Raw genomic sequence first — 25,374 nt, 5'->3', positions numbered from 1 at the left:
AAAGAGAACGGGAATATTTTTACATTTCACTGAAAATACATTGACTACTAGAATACGAAATCTAGCAGGAACTCAGGGGAAAGATTACAAATTCTAAAGCCAATTACTTAATATTTCTTATTACCTAAACAACAGAATAACATTAACAGAAAACTGCACCTGCATTTGAATTGCCAATCTCACATTAACGAAGTTCCCCAAAAATGAAATGCAACCTAAACAGGTTCAAACTCCAAATGAAAGTCTGCAAAGCTCAGATTAAAACATGGAATGTTTCAGATGAAAGTAATGAAAATACTATTGGTTTTGTTATTTATTGAATGGAATAAAATGTTGACATTTCTTTGAAACTCGGAACTACTACATTTCATTTTTCCAAATGGTTCTACATTTTTTTCTTAGTGGTGCAAGTTGTCTTAAGTAGCTTAGGAAGTCGGTCTCTACAAAGTACTTTTGTCTGTTGCCATTCTGATAAAACAAAAACTATTCATTAACTTAATCATATGTGTATTTTTTTTGCTATTACACTTCACACATGAACAGACATCTATTATTTCTCCACTAAAACAAAAGAGTATAATAGTTTTCTTCTATCAGTATTGTAGTTAAGAAAGGTTAACATTAAAAACAAAGAACCATTATTTTCTTTGAAATCATTAAATCTTGCACATCTTGAGTTTCCTTCTTCTGTCTGCATTTGTCTGCCAATTTATTCAGAAATTTCTTTAATTTCTGATAATGAGGAAGGGGGATGCAACGAGTATTCTTTGCAACTTCTTCATTTGTATAAAAGAGTGATCACAGCTTACAGTAAAACCCTGTTTTAGGTAACACATGGTCTATACCAACAGGAACATTGGGCTGATATGATCCAATTCTACACTCATCTGGGACTGTATAGTCCTCCTTGTTCTCATCACTTTGACCATCTGCGTTTTCAGTTGTATCTTTGTTGGGATCATCAGCATTCTCAGCAGATTCAGCACCTGGTTCTGCGTTTTCCTCATTTTTACTTCCATTTTCCAATGCTGCTTCGTTTTCTTGATCAAGTTCCTCGATCTTGTCCACTTTAATTTCAACCAAACCGTCATCATTTCTGTCACCAGATTTAAATGCCATGCCCGATTTATGAAGTTTCTGAAGTTCCAAATCTTTCTCATCACCAACCTCATCTAGAGTGACAAAACCGTCAATACTCCCTGGGAAACGACGCTTTTTAAGCTTTTTCTTTGCTGCTGCTGAAGCATTTGCATCGTTTTTCACTGTATCTGAAGGTTCCTTTTCTCCATCAGAAGCCACATCACCTAAATTAGCAAGATCAGTCTTGTCTCCCACTAAGCTGCCACTTTCTAGCAGTGCTGCTGCTGCTGCTTCTTCAACTACAAGTAGCTCATCTTCAGATTCAAGAAGCATATTCGGTTCCTGCTCTGTCTGGTCATCCTTTGTGTCTTTCTCACCATCTTCACTGGACTTCTTGTTCTTTATCTTCGGTTGAACTTTCAGTCCTCTGGGAACCATCTTGGATTTCTTGTCACTTGGAGATTCTTTGCCGTCACTTGGAGTGTTCTTGGGCTGCAGCCACTGCTGCCACCTCTCGCCAGCGCCATTGCTGCGGGGGATTGTGGGAGCCTCCGCAATCTGCTCGCTGGGAGAGAGTTGACTGCTGGTTCTCAGTTTGAAGAAGATTCTGCAGTCGTTATTGATCCTTTTTCTTGGCGATACCATTTTTTGAAGCAAACTTTACCTAGCTTTCTAGTTTGAACTTTCTTTTTGGCCGTCTTTAAAAAAAATTTTTTTTAAATCTATAAAATAGACAAGAGCTAGTTCTACAATGTCCAAGTCATTCCAACAGTCATCTCTCAGTAGGGACTCACAGGGTCATGGGTGTGACCTGTCTGCGGTAGGTATAGGCCTTCCTGCTGCTGTTACCCAGTCTTTAAGTATGTCAGCATCTCTTGGAAGGATGAACCAGGGTACTGCACGCCTTGCTAGTTTAATGAATCTTGGAACGAGTTCTTCATTGAATCAACAAGGAGCTCATAGTGCATGGTCTTCTGCTAGTACTTCTTTCCGTAATTTACCGTCTATATTTAACATTGGAAGTAGAGGTCTACTCCCTTTATCTTCTCAACACCGTGGAGATGCAGACCAGGCCAGTAACATTTTGGCCAGCTTTGGTCTGTCTGCTAGAGACTTAGATGAACTGAGTCGTTAACCAGAGGACAAGATGACTCCTGAGAATTTGCCCCAAATCCTTCTACAGCTTAAAAGGAGGAGAACTGAAGAAGGCCCTACCTTGAGTTATGGTAGAGATGACAGATCTGCTGCATGGGAGCCACCATACAGAGTACCTAGGGATGACTTGGAAGAAAAAAAGGCACTTTAGAAGAGAGAGTTTTGATGATCGTGGTTCTAGTCTCAACCTGGTGCTTCATTATGATCATGGAAGTCATTCTCAAGAATCTGGTTATTATGACAGAATGGATTATGAAGATGACAGATTACAAGATGGAGAAAGGTGTAGGGATGATTCTTTTTTGGTGAGACCTTGCATAACTATCATAAATTTGACAGTGAGTATGAGAGAATGGGATGTGGTCATGGTCCTGACCCCTTACAAGAGAGACTTCTCTTTGAGAAAAAGAGGGGCACTCCTCCAAATAGCAATATTAAAGACTTTCATGGACTCTTACTGAAGGGTTATACCCATCTGTGCTCTATATGTGATTTGCCAGTTCATTCTAATGAGGAGTTAAGTCAACATATCAATGGAGCAAGCCACAGTCGTCGATGCCAGCTTCTTCTTGAAATCTACCCAGAATGGAATCCTGACAATGATACAGAACACACAATGGGTGATCCATTCATGTTGCAGCAGTCTTCAAACACAGCACCAGGAATTCTGGGATCTCCACCTCCCTCATTTCATCTTGGAGGACCAGCAATTGGACCAAGAGGAAATCTGGGTGCTGGAAATGGAAACCTGCAAAGACCTAGACACATGCAAAATGGCAGCGTGGAAACTAGCAGAGTTGTTCACATGGATTTTCAGAGAGGGAAAAACTTGAGATACCAGCTATTACAGCTGGTAGAACCATTTGGTGTCATTTCAAATCATCTGATTCTAAATAAAATTAATGAGGCATTTACTGAAATGGCAACCACAGAGGATGCTCAGGCTGCAGTGGATTATTATACAACCACACCAGCGTTAGTATTAGGCAAGGCAGTGAGAGTTCATTTATCCCAGAAGTATAAAAGAATAAAGTAACCTGAAGGAAAGCCAGATCAGAAGTTTGATCAAAGGCAAGAGCTTGGACGTGTGATACATCTCAGCAATTTGCCCCATTCTTGCTATTCTGATAGTGCTGTCCTCAAACTTGCTGAGCCTTATGGGAAAATAAAGAATTACATATTGATGAGGATGAAAAGTCAGGCTTTTATTGAGATGGAGACAAGAGAAGATGAAATGGCAATGGTTGAGCACTGTTTGAAAAAAGCCCTTTAGTTTCAGGGAAGATGTGTGAAGGCAGACCTGTCTGAGAAATATAAAAAACTGGTACTGAGGATTCCAAACAGAGGCACTGATTTACTGAAAAAAGATAATATATATTACATTCTTTATGTTCTTCAGATTTCTATCTCTGTATCTTAAAGTATGTGGATGCCTTCTTCTGCCATTTCAAATCTTCTATTGAAAACCTCTAGAAAATCTTTTATTTTAGTCTTTTTACTTTTCAACTCCAGAATTTCCATTTGTTTCTCTTAATGTTTATTTTCTTTACGGGCATTCTGTCTATGTTGAATCATTGTGATCATTTTTTTTTAATTCTCTGAAGATGGTTTCCATTTTTTAAATGTATTTTTAATAGCTGCTTTAAAAACTTTGTCTGCTAGTTCTAATATCAAACACTTTATATTGGCTGCATTTTACTGGTGTGTGTGTCATATACTCTGTAGTCTCTTAACTTTCCATTGAAAAATTGTCATTTTAAATACCATATTTTTGGTGAATTCTAAGTTTTCTTCCAAAGATTGTTTTGTTGCTCTTTTTTTGTTGTTGTTATTGTTTAGCACCTTGCCTGGATTAAATCTGAGCAATCTCATGACATTTGTTCACAGATATTTCTAATCAATTTGTGGAATTTAAATCTAAATTTTTAAGTCTGAGTCCCTAGGGATCACTTCTGTGTTTATATAGCTTAGTGTTCATGTTATCATTAGGCAAAAGTTGTGCTTATACATCTTGAGTCTAAAGGCTACCACCCTTACTGGTGGTCGTGTGTGTGTGCGTTGAAATAATGCATTCAAGGTGTTTCACAGGTATGTCTCACTCTCACTTTAGCTGGCCATCTTGTATCTTTTCTGAAGTTGGGCACATTCCCAGTTAGCCAGAAATGTATGGATAGATGAGGCCCACTCTAGTTTCTCCACCAAAAGCACAGCCTTCCAGCCAACCATAGGAATGTGTGGTGTGTTTATTATAACCCCTACTGTTATTCATTTCCTGGATCTTTCTTTTAAATTTTTGGCTAATCTGTCAAAATTTAAATCTGGTCCATTGCTTCTCATACATAATCACAATCTCTGGCTAGTGGATCTGCTGGCCTTTGTCATTCACTCTCTATAAACTCGCTGATGTTACTGTCAATCTCACAAAATATATTCCTCTCTGAATCTGGAGATGCAGGGTCACAATGGGCTCTCTTTAGTGATGGGGTGTTTTGTTTTTCATGACTGGTCTCTGGTAGAATAACTGAGTCACTGAGGCTGAATTAAGGGAATGAAGGAAGACTGAGATAAGAATGCCATAGTCTCACATGGTTTTGGACAAAGGTTTAGTAGTTTTCATGTATAAACCTTTTAAAATTTGTTGTGTGTCTTTGTATATCGTTACCAGAGCTCTGATATATATATATTATATATATACAGAGAGAGAGAGAGAGAGAGAGAGAGAGAGATAGATATAGATATATCTATATTTGATATATATATATTTTATAAGCTGATATATATATATTTTAAATGTGTCTAGTTTGATCATTGCTTTTAGGGAAGATTTGATGATATCTTCATCCCATTCTGCCATAAAACCCATTGAAATGTCTTTCTTTCCTCCTTTCAAGAGACGTATGTTATTTCTGATGAGTGCAAGATTCTGACATTAGTTTTGTTTTCTTCCCCTCAAATATCTACAGATTGTATTTTACAGTTTTTTACATTGTGTCATTAGTGATAGATTCAATGATTGTATGATTCTTTTTTGTTTCTTTTAAAAATCTCTAAATTTCCCCTCTGAAACTTTGTAGCATATATTCATTGTCCCTGGAGTTTAGCAGCTTCACTAAAGTTCAACTCATGGAATCATTTTTATATATATTTGAAACTCAAGAGAATTTGCCTCTCCCTCTAATGATCACATTCAGCAAATGTTCTATTTGGGTTTCTTTTGAAGAGATCCAATGATATCTGCCTGGATTCAGTTTCAAGAAAAGAAAGACAGGTTATATATTTTGTATGGCCATTTATTTTAGCCTGCTGCTAAGAGATACAAGGGCACCCACTCTCTGACGAAAATATCTTAGAAAACTTGCTGTTTTGGAATTGCAATTGTGATTCCCTCAATATGCTGAAATTTACTTTCTCCAAGGAGAAAGTTGGAAAAAAGAGGAGTTTAAATTATATACCAAGGACATATTTTTTGTTCATCCATAAAATGTAAAGAATCTGATCATTTTTAATATTTGATATAGTATTATCAAAAGTCCAAATAATTTGAGACATTAGAGTTGAAAGACAGTGATAGCATATCATACTGCAAACTATACACCATATAGGAAATACATTTAAAATATTTACTTTTGAGCCCAGAATTTTCTTTGAACCTCTCTCTTTTGTGTACCATAACATTTTCAAGTTATTCTATAGGCTGACTTTTTTCAAAAACCTTTTATCAGAAGCAACCATATTCTGACCTAGGTGATTTATTCATTGTTTCTTATATCCCTCTCCCACCCCCAATTAGATTTGCTATCAAATTGTTGCCCACATATTTACAGAATCCTATACACACATATATCTACTAGGAATCCAAGATTATATGCCAAACACAGTGTTTTAAAGTTATTGATCAAAATATTTAAATATTTGCTTTCTGTCCCTGAAAAAGAAATTATGGCGGGCTTGTTAGTGTCTCTACTTGCAGGAGGATTTTACTTCCCTATGCTCTTGGACCTAGGAGTGGTCAGATAACTTTTTTTGGCCACTTCAGAGCCGATGTTTTAAGAACTCATTGGTTTTCCATGTTTCTTTTTCCTCAACACCAACAATATTCTAGATATGAGCTCCTCTGCCTATTACAGATATGGAATTAAGGCAATGTGGTGTAGAACAAAAGCTGACCCACAATGAAAATTTAACTTAAATGACACACATTAGTTTTTATAAGCTGATGAGAATTGGGAGCAGTTTATGATCAAAGCAAAATTTAGCTTATTCTGATCAATGTACCTTTAAAAAATACAGCTTTCTCATACTTCTTTTGAAAGGTCAAATAAAAATTTACATAAAATGTTTTCATTTTTTATTATATTCTCTGCAAAACTAATGATAAGAGAAGGCAGCTATGGTAAAGAAAACAATCTGCCTTTCTTATGTATATTGCCATTACTATTGAAATATTTCACCTCTGTGTTATTGAATTTTCTTCAGTTCTCATGAACTGCATTCCCAGACAAACTACAAATCACACACCAAGGATTTTATCTGTGTCTGCTTATTTAGTAGACTTACCATTACTCAGCTTTAATGAGACCTAGTCAGGCCTATAACCCTGCTGATTTTCACAGATATAAGTAAATCCAAAGTCCCAGACACTGGGCTACCTAGTTACAAACTATGAAACCCAGATATTAGAGGCACAGTGAGAATTGGTTGAGCAAATGAAAGAAAATGAAATAAATATTAACAACTTGGGAGCTGCCAAGTAAATTATTTGGCCAAGCATTGCTCTAGGCCAGAACCTAAGAAAAATTTCTCTAAAGCACTAAACAGAAAATATTTTAAGTTTTGCAAGCAATATGATAACTGCTGTTGTAGTGTGAAATCAGCTGTAGGCCTACAATTGATATTAGTGAGATTGTGTTCAAATAAAATTTTATTTACAAAATTAATTTAATATTTCTTAAATTGAATATTAACATTTTACTATATGAGGTATATTCCAAACTATACCATTTTTGAAACCTGTATATTTGTTGATATGAAGAAGCTTACATTTTGACTTAAGTTTAATTTAGCTAAAATAATTTATTTTATGATTATTCACAAAAATACTATAATAAATACTTTTTTAATTATTCAGAATTAAATTAGCAATTTTCTGATAGGCAATTTGAGTTCAACAGTGAAAATTAAAGTCAACCTCAAATATATCTGTCACTACTAAAGGTAAACTATTAATCCGAGAAGTTGTTTTTATTTTAACATTGTAAATATGCATAGACATGGAAATCTGAATAATACCCAAAAATGTTTCGATTATAGAATAAGTTATTAGCCATGAGAAGTAATATTTGTTGCATGTAATAGCATACTTTCATTACAATTATAATCTAAGTAAAGTTGTATTATAATAAAAAGTATCACAAATAAAATAAATACAATGTTAATTATAGATTATATTTAAATAGTTAATCTCTTCAGTTACATATTTTATGCTTATTATTAACTACAAACTACTTTAAATTGCATGTAATTAATATGCATTGAAGGTCTACTTAATTACTTTTTGTTTTTCTTATATACCACAAATGTATATTTTAGGCCCTTATTTATCTTTTGATGTTTTATTTTCAATTTTTAAAAGCCAATAATAATTGATATCTACAGCTTCATTCAAACTACCATTTCAGTGTTTCCCTGCCCTTGAGTTCACCTCCTCTGGTCAAGATTCTTTTCTGTATTGACCTAAATCTTCATTCTCAGAAAGTCTGAAACCCTCAGTATATGTTTTTTTTTTTCTCTGATTTGTGAGATTTTCTATCAACGTTTACAATTGGGCATGGATATACTTGGAAAGTGCCCCAGAGAATCTGCTGGGATGTATACAGTCTACTTTGACTTCATTATGTAGACGCAATACTTTTTCACTTAAAAGTTAACGTGAATCACTCCATCCAGTAGATTAATCCTCCTTTTTTTTCCATTAGTTTAATGACATAGGTAGTCCCAAAAGTCCAGGAGATAGTCTCCTCTTTCAATTTAGCGAATGCATTAACTGAGTTTTCTTTCTAGATTCATACCACTTTGAGAATTAATGTCTCCAAAGAAACTGAGCTCAAACATACCATGTAGGAAACAATTATTCAAAAAAAATGACTTATAATCAGCTACAGTCCAAAGCCTGCTTCCTTGGAAGAGTTCATAAAAATTACTCTTGAATGCAGGTTTCTGATAACTTTGGAGACTTTTCCATTGGATTAGATAGAAAAATTATTCCATAAAAAATTATTCCTGTCCTCCATTAGCTTAGCCCATGCAATCACCTCTTGTTCTGCTTCATATTGGGTTAGCAATCTTCACAAATACATCAGCCTTTCGATTAGTGCCCTGAAAGTTTTCTATCTACAATTATTCTGCAATATGGTAGGATTTTAGGTATATTATGATAGGAGCCACTCCCATTTCCACATTTATTTTTTTCAGACTCAAGGATTCTGGCTGTATGGAAAGCCATACTATATAAAGAATTTTGATTTAAAACATACTGTATCCTGAAGTACATTTTATCCTTTTAGGCATCTCTCTCAACTGGTGTCAAAATGAATCTTCAATATGCCAGTGTTATCTTTCAGTTAGGCCAGCTTCTTCAGGTGATGAAATGTGTGGTAAAACAAATGCATTACATTAGTATAAGTTTATTTCTGCACTTTACTTTCTCTGAAATGAATTCCTGATCATGCTTAATGTGAGAAATGACACAAAGCTAAGGTATGTTGATCATCTAAGGTTCCATCATTGGGCTTTCATTCTCTACCAAGACCTGGTAGCAAGTCAGAGTCTGTTTCTCAGAAGGAGAATAGTATCATCTGCTAAACATGGCACAGATTTTATTCAAAATCCTGGAGATTTTCTCTGCAATTTTTCTATTTATGCTCACCAGAGACTCATATAGCATTCCTATATGCTACATACATTATAAATATTAATAAATCTGTTGAATAACAAGGCCCAAGTATTAGAATGCCTTATACTACAGACTGAATCTGAATTTGCTGTGGAGTCATCTTCTTTTGCTCTCATACCGACTTATAAATGGCTATCTTGTGTACAATTCTGTAGATGAGCCAAAGTAGCACACTAAAAGGTAATATACAATACTTGAAAAATCCAAAATAGACTATTAAGTATTGTGCTCATAGTAGATAATGAGAGGTATGACAACTTGCCTTTCTCTTTGGAGAAGCTATCTTGACATGCTCCAGAGCATTGAAATAAAAAAATCTACACTGGGAAGGCAGGTTTATGAAATTGTGTTGGGTACATTTTCCACCTACTTTTTCATAAAATGTACTTGTGGCTTCTTCCTTATCAGGTTTAATCAGTAGGATGTCATTAGCTTAGTAGACCACTTAGATGTCTTTTGAATTGTCAAGATGATCAGTCTCTCTATTGACTATATTATGACATGGAAAAGAATTGGCAAAGCCCTGAAACAGCCTTCTAGAACTATACTTTTGGACCTGCCAGTTAAAAGCAAACCACTTGCAGATTAGTAAGGAGAATAAGGAATTAGTCAGATCTATAGCTTCATACCAAGTGACAGAGATTGTGATAAACTAAATACAGTCTCCCTAAGATGACCATGTCTTAATGTCAGAACCTATGAATCTGTTACCTTACATGGCAAAAGAGACATTGTACATTCATTAAATTAAGGATCTTCACAATGGAATATTATCCTGAATTATCCAGAGACTCCCAATATAAACACAAAGGTATTTGTATGAGGGAGGAAGAAGGGTCAGAATCATAAAGAAAAGATGTGTTGTCAGATGTAGAGTTCAACAGGGAGAGAAGCTTCAACAGTGTTGGCTTTGAAGATGGAAAGAGACCACAAACTAAGAAGTATAGGTGACCACTAAAAGCTGAAAAATTAATGAAACAAATTCTCCACTAAAATTTACAGAAAAGACCTGAGCACTTCAAATACCTTGATTTTAGATTACTAAGACTTATTTTGGATTTCTGATTGCCAGAACTATAAGATGATACATGAGGTTTTCAGTCACTAAGTTTTTGGTAATTTTAAAGCACAAGAAACTTCAACAGTGGCTATGGTGATTTGTCCCAATAAAAATATCAAAGCTACAAATGAAAATTGAGTAATAAATTCAGTTCAGTTGCCCTACCTAGCTAAGCCTTTATATCTCCTACGCTGAATTATGCCACAGATGATCTGGCAATTCAGTCTCATTAACTATAGTCTACTGCTGAGTCCAGGTTTCAGTCAACCAAACAATTCATGAGTGGAGATACATCTACCTGCAGAAGCTAACATACCCCAGCATCTCTAGTAAATTCACTGACTATAGAAAAAAAAAATCAAAATAAGAATTATTACTCCATTGCTGAGATAGAACATCCAAGAAATAGCACCCCCTTCCCCAAAGACACATATGGGCCTTACAAAATATCCTTGGAGAGTACATAGCTGTGACTCACTGAAGGGCAGAGAAATGGCTATGGTGGACTTGCCAGAAAAATGTTCTCCGAGGTGTGGGGAAAATAATTCATGGGGGTGTGTCTCACCAGGGGCAGTTTTCTACAAAACCAGCCAAAAGTGGTACCAGAAGAGAGCAGCTGGTTGCTAAATGCTGGTGGCCTCCATGCATAGCAGAAGGCAGGCAGTGGTGAAGCTGTGGGCACTACAGGAGCCTAGTGCCAGGAAAAGCCAGGTACAGTGCAGGAACATACCAAATGAATGCAAAAACAGCAGAAAACAAAACTTTATATTCTGCAGTGTTTCTTCACCACTCCTTATTGACAAAGCTTCAGTGTAAAATGTTAACAGAAAAATATTTAGAAGGGTCGATTTATTTTCACAGAACAGATAAAAAGGGGAAATTTATACATCAGAGATAATAAATCAATAAGTGGCACAGCATTGAAAACATCTAAAAATGAAAGACCATGGGACCACCTCAATATGTGTAGTTTATCCAAATTCAGTTTTAAAATGTTTTTTAAATATGAACTATTGTGTGCTGAGTGAAAAGCCTTTAAAATGATATATTATAGATTTATATCAGTTTAATTTATTAAACACGTTCTGTCCACTCCTACTATGATCTTAAAATAAAAATAGTGCCAAAGGATTGTCATTTGTTTTCTTAGCCATGCTATTGAATTCATAGCATTTAAAAATTCATAATGATATTTCTTTCATTTGTTCTGCTATTTCTAGCTGTAAACTCGATTTTAAATTGGAAAATATGCTTACAATAAGTGTTACAAAATTGCACTTGCAGATATTCTGGCACATTTTTCATAAATAAAAATAAGCATATTTCAAGCAGAATTACAAAATAAAGAAAGATGATTGAAGTTGATCATGGGGGAAATCTGCTTTGACTAGAAAGAAACTAATCACATATTCAGAGAAAAAATTTACATATTTTAGATACTTATGTGTAAAACAGGATGGCACATCCTAAAGTAACTCAGAAGACAACAGCTGTAGAAGACATAGCATATATGTTGGCCCACAAAATATACATAGTTTTTTTGCCATATTTTATTTATTTGGGAAATAACTACATTTTGAAAAATGCAGAGTTAAGTTTTTCCTAGTGGTAGGTGGAATTTTTACAATAAATAATTTAATCAGTGTAATTTGATTATGTTAAATTTCAACAAAAAGACTTTCCGAGAAATGTATTCATGGCCCAGAGTATCGTTTAAGTATCATTCTATTATTTCATATACAAGTAATAAATATGAACAACTAATGAAATGGCTACAAAAAAGGACTTCCAGAAGACTAGTTTAAGGGATGGTCTGATATTTAAATAGACACTATGGGATTATAGTATAAAAAACACTGAATTATTACTTTTCAAAACTATATGGTCTTTGTAACCAATTTACCAAAAAAAAACATGGGTGACTCAGATTATTAACATTATTTTATTAGGCCTTTCTTGCATTGCTTTAAAGAAATACCTGACAGTGAGTAATTTATTTTAAAAGAGAGATTTAATTGGCTCATGGTTCTGGCATCAGTTTGTAGGGAGGCCTCAGGAAGCTTACAATCAAGTTAGAAAACAAAGCAGGAGCAGGCACTTCATATAGAGGAAGCATGAGCAAGCAAAAGAGAGAGAGAAAAAGAGAGAGAGTGGGTGGGGAGGGGCCACACATCTTTAAACCACCAAATCTTATGTGAGCTCGGAGTAAGAGCTCACTTATCACCAAGGGGATGGCCCAAGCCATTCCTGAGAGATTCACCCCCATGATCCAATCACCTTGAAGTGATAAGGTCAGGGGCAAAGAAATTCTGGGCAGAAAAGAATGGGTCCCTGACAAAACCCTACCCTCAAGACAAAAGACCTGATACCATGGCCCAAAGTGAAAAATTCTGTCCTTGTTTCTCTGCATTAATGTTGCCTTTTCCTGAACTACCCATGGCCCACCCCGCCCCCCATCCTGTGCCTATAAAGACCCTACCCTCAGCCAGAAGAAAGGAGAGAATCAGCAGGGTGTCAGAGACTACGGCTGGATGTTGAAGAGAATCAGCTTGACTTTAGAGGGACAGTTTGACAGTGTAACTTTGGAGAAGAGTCTGGCTGGAGATGGCTGAACTCCAAAGGAAAATTACCTACCCACCCAATCCCCTTTTTAGATCCTCTTCCTGCTGAGAGCCACTTTCATCGGCAATAACATCCTCTGCATTTACCATCCTTCAATTTGTTCATATGACCTCATTATTCCTGGATGCTTGAGAACCGCAAGTGTGGATACAAATTGCTGTCACACTGGTCCTTTGCTCTCACTGGCCAAGGGCAGCTGCCTCATGTGAAAGGGCGAAGGGCCCACTGAGCTGTTAACACTTAAGCCCTCCGCAGACTAAAAGAGCACTGTAACATGTGCCCTGGGGCTTCAGAAGTCTCCGGCACCCTGCCTGGATGCTACCATGTGGCCTGCATGGAGTTCACTCTTGCCAGTGCCAAAAAGCACTAGCTCCAGCTACTGCACCCACTCCCCTGTGTGCTCCCTCCAGTGAGGGATGTAATGCAGCAGGTCTGAGTGAGTGGAGTTTGATCCCGCCAGCACTGAAGTGTCTGGGTGATTCCAGAGCTCACGCACACCAGTTTCCAGCTCATTCACTCATGTACTCACTCCCATGAGGCGTTGAGAGCGCGGCAGGCTGAGTAACTGAGGCACCCTTGTTGCAAGTCCCATGAAGGGGTCAGGGAAATATCCTGCTTCATAAGGGAGCTCATCTGGAATTTGTAAGAAGGGTGAGTAAATGTGGATCTGCTGCATCAGTCTCTTCACTTTTTTTTCAAGACTTCTTGTCCTCAGACTTTTCCCTGAGCTGTGCCATTTGCAGAGGACAGGTTGCAACCCGGCCACCTATCTCTTTCTTTGGGTAGAAAGAATTTTGGCTCTGTTTCCCTACACAGACGTCTAGTCATTTTGTGGGACCAAAATAAAGTCCTGGGGCAACTAAAAGCATCTGGATGTGGTCAGTCTTTGGTGTTGATAGAAGGCCCCTAGACTAGCCCAGTCCCTGACTGCCCATTAGCGTGTCAGCCACGACCCCCAGACTTTTCTATGATATATTTCTCTTTCTTCTTTCACAGTTTGAAATGGCTTCTATTTCTTCTCTTATAGTGATAAGGGGTTTGCTACAAACTGAAGAAATGTTACTAATTAGAATGAGTGTTTGGCCCAGCCACCAGATATGCAATTCAGAACAATAAGATTTTCATTTGTCCTTAGAGGTAGGACCACCACTCCAAACCCGATAGCTGCAAGCATGTGTGGTGCACAGCAGCTTTCCTCCTCACCCCTTCGCATCCCAGCTGGGGTGCATTGAAGGGTCTGCAGTATGCAAGTGCCATCCCCAACAGCTACATGGGGCAGGAGAGAACTGCAGCTGCCGCCAGGACCCCAGGAAAATACTAGGGGCCAGGGGCTCCATGCAGTTGGCCAATTTTTCTTGCTCACTGTCCCCTCCTGCGATGGGCCCATATAGTCTTTTCTTCCCTGACCAAGGGATCCAGCTTGGTTAGAGCCAGAGGAATGATACGGTAATTAAAGGAGCCCATTTTCATAGAGCAAGAGGTTTTTCCCGCCTACTTAAGCTTTTTTTTATGTATTTATTTTTTATTTTACATTTGTTATGCAAAGAGGCTTTTCTTCCCTACTTCAGCATTCTGCTTATAATAGGGAACCAGTGGTTGCCGGCTAATAGCTGCAAATTTGGCAAGGCCCCTCTGGGACTGTACCTGGCTTTTCCTGGCTCCTGCATCCACTCACCTGTGTGGTCACCCCTGTGAGGGGTGGAATGCAGCAGATCTGAGTGAGTGGAGTTTGATCCCGCCAGCACCGAAGCAGCCAGCTGATTCTAGCAGTCCGGCACTCCAGTTTTGCCTCACTCACGTGCTGCCTCCCGCAAGAAGTTGAGAGTGGTGGCCTGAGCAACAAAGGCACCCTGTTGGAGTTCCACGTAGGGGTCAGGGAAAAATCCTGCTTCACAGCCAGGCCCCACCTCCAGCATTGGGGATTACAATTCAACATGAGATGTGAGCAGGGACAAATATCCAGACTCTATCAATTATTAACTCAAAAATTATAATCCATTAAGATTTTGGGCAAAGTAGTTTTTGACAAGTGCAAAGAGTGTAATAAGTTAAAAATTTTAAATTTGAAGAATATTAAGAACATTATACATAAGAGATTCTTATATACTACATTAAATACATTCTAAGCATTAAAAATTATAATTTGCAAGTTTTCTTTTAAATACCTTTCAGGTTTGAAAAGAAAAAAAAACCTATAAACATATCACTCTAAGAGAACATTGTCTGTTTCATCTACAAAAGAAAACAACCAGAAGTGAGGGAGCTAATGAATAAAACAGTCATAAAAAAATTGCTTTTTACATAGGTAACAGGTCTTTCAAATCTTCCAACTTGTTTGCAAATCACTAAAGGAACAGAGGTAAGAATATTTTTTTTCTATTTGAATTATCTGCCATCGCAAACTTTTGCTAAATCAACCTCTTTCTGAATTTACCTGTCTACATTTCTATTATTGTCTTTGTAAATGGTATGGAGGCCTGATATTTCATACTAATAAGGAACAAGGCAAATACTATGAAGGTTTGTGCAATTAGAGATGATGGGAACTGTGAGTACAACTGCCTTTATTCACTCTTACCAAAAAGAAATTGTGAGTCAGAGCACCACATAGCATGCAATGTGATGTAGAAAAGCCTCTGAGCTGAAAGCCTATTTCACATTCACAAGTCAAGGGTGAGTCACTACCACCACTCAGGCAAAATCTCAGTTCTACTTGATATTTGCTGTTCCAAAATTAGAGCAAGAGAAAGAAGACACGGGCATCTGTGAAACTGCAGAGCTTCTGCTAACTTTTCACGTAAAACTATTAGTTTCCATTTTCAGTCTTCAAGGTAAAATATAATTTAACATCTATATCACCTTCATGTAAATAGCAACAATGTTAGTAAAATGTTAAATTACACCTACTTTCTAAATTTGGAAATTAATTTTCCCCTGAGAAAAATGCCATTATTTTCTCTAATGATCATTACACAGGAAAAGTAAGTTTGCAACTATGATAAAACAAATTAAAGCTTCTGTTTTAAAAAATCTCGATTATATATAATTTACCATCCCCCCCTTTATTTTAAAACAATGCAAGCCCTTAAAAAAGAGGTTTTTAAAAACTTATTTCTAAAGCAGTCTTGAACTGACAGATTCCTAAATTTTATTTATTTATTTATTTTTTTGAGATGGAGTATCACTCTGTCACCCAGGCTGGGGTGCAGTGGCACAATCTCGGCTCACTGCAACCTCCACCTCATGTGTTCAAGTGATTCTCCTGCCTCAGCCTCCTGAGTAGCTGGGACCACAGGTGCCTGCCACCAAGCCCTGCTAATTTTTGTATTTTTAAGACAGGGTTTCAACATGTTGGCCAGGCTGATCTCAAACTCCTAACCTCAGGTGATCTGCCCGCCTTGGCCCCACAAAGTGCTGGGATTACAGGCATGAGCCACCATGCCTGGCGAATTTTAAAAGTATTTAAGTCTCAGAAAACATTCTCTAAGTATTACATATTTTGTGATAGAATTTATATGCAGAATCAAAGTTCATAGTAATCGAGAGTATACGTATTTTTAAAACATCTAGAAAGGTAAATCAAAATACATACTTCTGTAAATAATGAAATGTAGAATTATTATTGCATTTTATCCTATTTCTTTTTGTTTATTTTCTGCATGTCAAAACAAACAAGCTGTAACCCTAAAATAGGAAAGTTGAGAGCATAAAGCAAGGTTTTCTCTTTAATATTCTCACGTAACTTTAAGATGTTATAAGAAACATTTAGCCAAAGAAAAATAATGGACATAATTTAATGCCATTGAAGAAGTTCTTCCATCTCCGCTCCAGGGTAAATTTTAGCTACCGATAAAGTTTCAAAGAAACAAAAATGGCTAAAATTTCACTTCAAAATTAGGGGTGAGTTAGTATTAGAGAAAAAGTCACTAAGATATAAGTAAAATTTGTTTCATAAAATTCTTTTCAATCTGTCAATACCTTATAGTCTATACACACCTTCATTTATGTTAATCATTTTAAAATTTGCTGTAAGGATGTGCTTCATATTCATGTTTCAATTAAAGTATTTTTATAAAACTATATTTTATAATTTAATTACATTGTAATAAATAAACATTTGAGAATCACTATTGAGATCTTTGGCCACATCATACTATCTTAGTAACTATTGACATATATATACATACACATATACATACATATAATTTTATATATGGTAATTCGGGATGAGCTATCTGAGAAGGTGAGATTTCGGCAGAGATACATATGAACTTAGAAAGCCTCTGAATATGTGGAATGAAATAATTCCAAGTGGAGGATTGGCCAGGGCCCTGTGGCAGGAATTTGCTTGGTAGTGGTCAAGGAAATTGAAGCAGGTCAGGGTGACTAAAGTAGAATGCCTGAGACAAAAAGATATAGAAAATATGGATATAAAGATATCTAAATTTTATAGATTTTAGAGCCTTATCAGCCATAATATGGACTTTGGATTTTATTTTGAATATGATGGGAAGTCTTCTTAAGGTTTTAAACATGGGAATGATGAAATGGCCTATTTTTATAGGATCACGGTAATTATAAAATATTCTACAAGTGTGTAAGGTTGAAAGCAGAGAGAATATTAAGAAGGTTATTTCAGTGGTCATTTTGACTAGAGTAGTCACAGCAGAGGAAGTACTAAGTAGTCAGAGTCAGCCTGTATTCCTGCATTCAGATGGTAGATTCAGTATATTTTACTGATACAATATATTATAGAGTTTGAAGCGTCAAAGATGACACTGAGTTTGCTTGTCTGAACACATGATTCAATGAGGATATATTTTCTGATTTAAGGAGAACCCAGGAGGAGCAGATTTTAGGCTTGGGCCTGCTAAGCTTGAAAAACCCATTAGATACCTGAGCAGAGATGTTAAGGAGAGAAAGGTCATCATAGGTATTATTTGTGAGATATCACCCACTTGCCCCCAGATTAGCTTTCCACCCTTTTCCAATTTGTTCTGTGCCCAATCTTCCTTTTTTTTCTATTTTCCATTGTTTATTTGTACAAATGTATGGTACATGTGAAATCTTGCTACGTGTATATAATGGATAGTGACCAAGGCAGAGTACTTAAGGTGTCCATCACTCAAGTACAGTACAATTTTGTCAACTATAGTCACCCTACTCTGCTATCAAACATTTAATTTATCCCTTCTATTGAACTGTATGTTTGTACTTACTAAAAAACTTCTCTTCATCCTCCCACTTCTCCTTACTCACTCTTCCCAGTCTCTGTTCTCTACTTTTCCACTCTACATCCTTGTGAACAAATTTTTTTTAGCTTCCACATATGAGTGAGAACATACGATGCTTGTCTTTCTGTTCCTGGCCTATTTAATTTAAAATGATGACCTCCAATTCCATCCACATTGCTGTAAGTGGCATGATGTCATTCTTTTTTTGTGGCCAAATGGATTTTTTTAAATGTAGTATATCTATACAATGGAATTCTATTTTTCTTTTGGTTTAGCCAGTTGGAAGACCCAGAGGGAAAAGAGAGGGAAGAAGTAGAGTAATTATGGGTACTTATTATTTCTACTTCCACTAGGGTCATATCCAGCTTTAGGTGCTCATGAAATGAAGGTCACTCTTGCTCTCAGGATAACATTTTTTTTCTTTTCCTTTTTCTTTTTTTTTTTTTTTTCGAGATGGAGCCTCGCTCTGTCTCCTAGGCTGGAGTGCACTGGTGCGATCTTGGCTCACTGTAACCTCTACCTCCTGGGACAACACTTTTATTGAACTTTTTTTTTCAAGTTTTGGATAGTGCTTCTTTTCCTAAACATTTTGGGTCTTAAGTGTTTGTAATTCTATAGTTTTTAATCTCAGTATGCTGCATAATTTTCTGTGGTTTCTCTATTTTCTGCTCATACTTCATTAAACCTTCAAATTATCCTAATTTGATGGAATGCATCTGATTTGTGATTTAACACATTTAATACAGTAATTGGTACTGAAATTGTCTCTAGGAAACAAACCCTCCCAATAGAATTCTTGGATTAGGCTGTTCACCTATTAAAGGAGCTTAAAGATAACCATCAAGCTGGAGGGAAATGGAATACAAGATATCCATGGTAAGCAATATAATTATGACTAATAAAATAACCAACTGGTTGTATGGAATATGGTACAGGTTCAGATCAATATACTGTGAGTACAAATGACTATGCCACTGTTATGCTAGAAACAGTATTTATTACATTTATAGAGTCATCTGGCTTCTTAGAAAGGTGTTGAAGTGTGTATATGAAGATAAAAGAAATTAAAAGTGATGGACATACAATTAAGCACTTCCGTGGAAATTTTAAAATGTCCCTTGTCTACTGTAATAATTGGGAATTTCAGACTGAATCTAAGATTAAGAGATACAGAGTTAGATTGTCAAATGTTTCACACTTTACAACTCTTATGTTAAAGTAAGCACACTGGTAAGGAATAAATAGGACCTTAGAATATGAGGGCATTTTGGCAGGTATAGATAAGGCCAAGAATTTCAAATTTCCAAGTTTCTCTAAACCTCACTTGCCACTGGAGACAGACCTCCTTCCCCCTTTTGAAGAAGCTGTTTCCTCCTCTGCATGGAAGTCTTTCTGTAACTTCATCTGGAGAAATTGCCTCAAAAGTTGAAGCTTAGTTACCTCAGAACTACCATTGACATTCTTATTGCTACAAATCATTAAAGAGGTTCACCCCAGCACCATCTCTCATAAGATGTAAAGGCCTATATGAGGAGACAACCATTGAGGAATAGTCTCACAAATCTATTTCTGCAGGACCGTGTGGTGCATATATGGAGTGCAGAAGAATGATTGAGCAAGTTGGACAAAATAGAAGGCTCAGTGGGACACATTTCTTGCCACAGTGTTTAAAATTTAGTGAGTTGGGTTGAACACCTTGGAGAGGAGTAATTCATGTGCTGTGTTAGTTAATTAAGGCTTAGACTCAATACAGCCTATGGTTGGATGAGGTAAAATTTGGAACTTTCCTGGCACACTGTAGAAGAGTGTCCAAAGGCTCAGGAAATGGGATGTCCCTCTTCCTAACCTTTATGCGATCTCCCTACCAGACTGCAGAGGGGCTATTTATAAAACTATTTTTAGGGTGCAGGAAAACTATTGAAATATCCTTTGAAATACCAAAGGATATTACTATCCTGCTGGTAGTAACAAGGAGGCTGTTAGCACCACTAGGACCACGGGGAAATGTGGTTTCAGGAAATAAGATTAAATAATGACATGAAAAACAACAAATGAACACTGATTATTTAAAAAGAACTGATTTAAGCAAGCTAGACAAGCTAATAATGAGAGGTTTTGAAAGGGATTTGATGGCAGAAATTATAACTCTATTAGCATGCATCACCTCTGCACATGCTTGCCTCCTAAAACCATGGTATCTTTTTCTCTCCAGGCCTCCTCCCAACCCTGACTTTCACAAGGTACTTGGTTTATGAGCATTAATATTTTGTTTTCCATTTCGGAGTGAGTTTTATTTTTTAAAACTATATCTAAAATTATATCTAAAATGGAGACAGCAATAGTCCCTACCTCATAAAGTGCTTATAAGGATTAAAAGACAAAGCACCTGCAAAGCACTTAGAACAGTACTCTCAGTACATTTTAACTTGTATTAAAACTAATAGGATTATGCCTATTATGAAAACCACAGTATCAGCTAGATCAGTCCTTTAATGTTCACCTGCATATATCATTTCTGTTTTCTCTCCACATTTATGTTGATGTTGTACTCTCTGTGTCCTGAAAACAATTCTTTTCTCAACTGCTATTATTTCATATTTAGCTTTTTGTATATAAATAAATTAGCTCAAATTCACCAAATTAGCACTTATTTTTATATTAACCACTTGGCATTTTAATTATCTTTTTTATTGCTGAAAGGATGTCTGTATTTATGGTTGCTAACTCTTAAAGGAAACCACGTTTGGACAGTTAAAAAACAAAGAAACAAACAAATGAAAAAAGAAAGAGATTTTATTCAGGAACTATTGCAGTGGAGGGAAAGAGATCTCAGTATAAAGCTGGGCTCAATCCCCAGTATAGGATGGGCAAGTGAGGATTTATAGCCAAGAATCAGGGGTGTGGATCAGTGGATGGAAAATTACTAAGAAGAAATATCAGGCATTGGGGGAGATTCCCGTTATAAAGACCTATCAGGATTCTTGCCGAACTTAAATCAGGGTGATCAGATATCACGTGGGGAAATGTGGGGTTGTGGAACTTCATCAGATATTTAGGGGATTATATATCAAGGATGAGAGATTCTCTCTAAACAAACTTAGCAAATTCCTTACCAAAATTAAGAAATGTAGGCATTACAATGACTGACACAAAGGTCCAGGTCTAGAGGGCTTAGAGGAACCTGACTAGAGTTAGAACAAGAAAGGTGTATTGTCTTATCTCTAACTCACTGATAACTATTTTTAAAAATTGTTCTCAGAAATAATTTTTTTTAATTTTATCATTATTATACTTTAAGTTTTAGGGTACATGTGCACAACGTGCGGGTTTGTTACATATGTATACATGTGCCATGTTGGTGTGCTGCACCGAGAACACATGGACACGGAAATAATTATTTTGAGAAAGGAAGATTAAATGCCATATTGCTGAATCATGTATATTCTTTTTAAATGTTTTGCTAAATTGCCTAACTCCATTGAATAATTTCTTAATTTTAACAAAAGGAATCTGCCAATGCTATCAAAGAAGTTTAGAATGTCCAGTTTTTAAGACCTGAACATTGTGGCCACATAATATATATTAAATAGTCACAAAATACCAAAATTTAGATAAACTGTTTTTTTTGTTTGTTTGTTTGTTTGTTTGTTTTTTTTTTTTTTTTTTTTTTTTTGAGACAGAATCTCCCTCTTTTGCCCAGGCCGGAGTGCAGTGGCGCGATCTCGGCTCACTGCAAGCTCCGCCTCCCGGGTTCACGCCATTTTCCTGCCTCAGACTCCGGAGTGAGTAGCTGGGACTACAGGCGCCCGCCACCGCGCCCAGGTAATTTTTTGTATTTTTTTAGTAGAGACGGGGTTTCGCCGTGTTAGCCAGGATGGTCCCGATCTCCTGACCTCGTGATCCGTCCGCCTCAGCCTCCCAAAGTGCTGGGATTACAGGCGTGAGCCACCGCGCCCGGCCGATAAACTGTTTTACATTGGTATAAATGTCATTTCAAGAAAGCATGACAATTTAGAATCCCTTCATTTGGTAATAATTACATTCAGAGAATTGCATTTTTAGATGTGTAGATTCCATGCCAAGTTGTAATGGCTACTGTGCAATTACAAATACCGTTTCACTGCAACTTTCCAGTTACTTCTAGCAGCAAAGGTATAACTGAAGTATATATGTTAACATTTCATTCATTATCCAGGTCTTGTGTATTTTATTTCTGAAAGTTAAAATATCTCTTGGTCTAAGGATAATTTCTAGCTATAAAAACTTCGAGGTGGATTATTACCTGAAATCTTTTTTGTAGTAGCTAATTTTAAAAATATTTTATAATTTATACTTGAATCTTTTATGCCTACTTAAATATGATTAGGGTCAATGTTTGTGTCATAGCATCTCCTCTGATAATATAACACTCTGGCTTAGACAGTGAGAGCTCACCCTCACATATTCAGTATGCTCCTTCATATTTCACTTGCAGGTAGGTTGTTCCCTTGTCACCAATTTTGGCCGAGAGACTGTGACTGGAAGGGATGGAAATGTATTACATTGCTTGCTAATTAATTTGTCCACTTATATGTGGCTCTATTAGGCAGACATTACATAGGTTTCAGAAAATAATAACATATTTTCAAAAACTATAATCTGTTTATATTATCATGCAGCTTTATTAGACAGACCTAACAAATTTTAGAAAATAATTGTATAGTTTCCAAAACTATAATTTGCTCATGTTATTAGGATAAGCTAGACTATGCTGTGTTTTTGTGATAAATTAACTTAGAAATTACAGGCACACAACATAATTTAGGCTTATTATTTTTCTTATAAAGTCAGATGTAGCTTTATAGCTGTCCTCCCTCTGGAAGCTATTCCATCTGAAACACACGACCTTGTAGGCCCTCATAGGAAAACAAGGGAGACATGGCAGGAAATCCCTCCTAGTAATGCCCTCAGTCTGGCGATATGTATCATCACCTCCACCCGAAGACATGCTTGATATTTAAGTCTCTTTCCTTACTATATGAATGCCAAGTATACAAGCAAGTAATTATAGGAAATCTTGACAGTAAATATTTACACCAAAATAAAAAAAAGGAATATCAGGGTCGTCAAGATTATTAGCTCAAAAACCAGGTGGAATGTGTTAAAATACTTCAGTCCAGTTTGACTATGTTCTACTAGACAATAATTTACCTCTTTGTCTCAGCTTGTTCAGACATCTATAACTAAGTACTATAGGCTGGATGGCTTACAAACAACAAAATTTTATATGTCTCACAGTTCTGAAAGCTTGGAAATTTAAGATTAACTCACTGGCCGATGTGTTGTCTGCTAATTTGAACATTTTCAAATTAAGAGCATGGATTGGGAAGTATGAAAAGTTGTATAGAAACCTAAAGTTTTAAAAATAGATTTGAAGTTACTCTATGTAACCATTTATTCATTCAGCAGCTATTTACCAAGAGTACTTTTTGCCATAGTGCTTTTATAGCTGCAGCGACTCTGTGTTGTAAAATAAACAAGGTCTCTCTGCCTTCAATAAGCTTAAAGCTCAAAAGTGGGGAACACAGACAAGGATCTTAGAAACAAAATTGAAATGGAAATCACTTATTTTATTAAGAGCATAAAGAATTTTATGTAGGAGAGTAAAATAGAAAAATAGTAAAATAGAAAGTGACAAATACTTAGAATATGTGAGCTGTGTCTCTCTGGTAATTTGATATTTTATTAAGATCTTTGTTATGAAAAAGTAGGACAAGCTATAGGACGATCTGTGGGCACAGCATTGCAAGCAGAAGAAAGAATAAGTACAAAACCTAAGAGGGGAATGAGATTGGTTAACTGTATTCAGGAACCAAAAGAAGGCCTATGTGGCTGCGGTACAGTGATAGAGGGAATTGTAGAAGAAAATAACAGACAAAAATTAGACAGGGGCCAGATTATGTAATATTTTATAGACCTCAATCAGAAATTCTGATCTTTCTTTAGGTAGTTTGGGAATCTATTGGAGGGTTTAGAGCAGAGAGGTGTGTGCTCTGAGTGGCTTGCTGCTGTGTGGAATAAAGGACTGGAGGAGAATAAGTGTACAAGAAACTCATTTGTAAAGTTGGATAAAGATAGTACCTACTTCAGAAAATTGTTATAAGTATTTAATAAGTGGATATATGTTATATTCTTAAGTAGTACCTGGTATATACTTAGCACTCCAAAAATATATGTTAAATAAATAATATTGGTTTATGTTGAGGTGTTTTCAGAATTACAAATATAAAAATGCTAGTGATTATTTAAAAACTATTTCAAACAGAGCACAAAAGTGATAGGTTATCTCTAGGGTGCAAATGATTAGTACATCTCATCTCTAATTATTGAACTCTTATTCTTTCTTCTGGTCTAGTTCGGTTATTATCTGCTATAGAAAAAATTCTAAACTCACACCTTGAGTATAACAGTTACTATACTCAAATTTGCATTAAAATAACCAATTACAAATTCCTTCAGGGTAAGGATTCTCTATCACTTTTTATAGCTCCATAATAGCTAGTAAGGTCTCCTTATATGCAGACGACTATCTAAAATTGGCTGGCATTAGAAGGAGGGCATTGAAATTAAACAGCATTAGAAAAAGTAAGCATTTGAGAATGGTAATCACTAAGTGGAAGATTAGAAAAATAATTTCATAGGAACAGAATTCATGTATGAATAAGTCAGCCATTTAGCAATTAGTCTTACAGATACGATTTTGAAGATACTCTTTTATATTAAAATATTAAGAGTTTTGTGGTCAGGTCCGTTTTTAAGCACTCTTATTAACCAATTAAGCAAAAAAGTCAATAGACATATGGAAAAAATTGAGCTATACACATATTCTGATAAATCTTCTAAAAGCTCCTAAAAACTGTTTCTTCACAGAGCCTGTGTATGAATTCCATTAATTCAAATGGGAAATTTCACATATATTGTACATCAAGTGGAGATGAAGTTCCTTTTATATTCAGCTGTATAATTCAGTACTGTACATTAATTGTTTTGATGTATGATTCAAAGTATGGGTTATGCTTAATGCACAAAGCCTTACAAGATGAAAAAAGGATAACTGAAGCTTAACACTTACATTTCCTTAAACAAAAAAGGTGAACACAATGGAGAGAAAGAAATATCTGTGTTTTATACATAGATAAGGACAGTATGTGTGAAGTTTTGTATAGTGAATTAGTTAGGGCAATGATGAAAGGGGCAGCCTGGAGCTTTCTTCTAGGGAAATTTTTTCAGCT

The 25,374-nt window shown here is 36.1% G+C and overlaps 2 pseudogenes; one reads left to right on the top strand and one right to left on the bottom strand.

Moving 5' to 3' along the window:
* Positions 1-621: 621 nt before the first annotated feature.
* On the bottom strand, positions 622-1,725 carry LOC100597555 (annotated as a pseudogene).
* Positions 1,726-1,831: 106 nt separating this feature from the next.
* On the top strand, positions 1,832-25,207 carry LOC100597899 (annotated as a pseudogene).
* The last annotated feature ends 167 nt before the right edge of the window (positions 25,208-25,374 follow it).

The sequence above is a fragment of the Nomascus leucogenys genome, chromosome 12 (assembly GCF_006542625.1).
Source record: "Nomascus leucogenys isolate Asia chromosome 12, Asia_NLE_v1, whole genome shotgun sequence".
Taxonomy (NCBI): Eukaryota; Metazoa; Chordata; class Mammalia; order Primates; family Hylobatidae; genus Nomascus; species Nomascus leucogenys.
The sequence above is the reverse complement of the archived record's forward strand: the minus strand, read 5'-3'. Positions and strand labels throughout refer to the sequence as shown.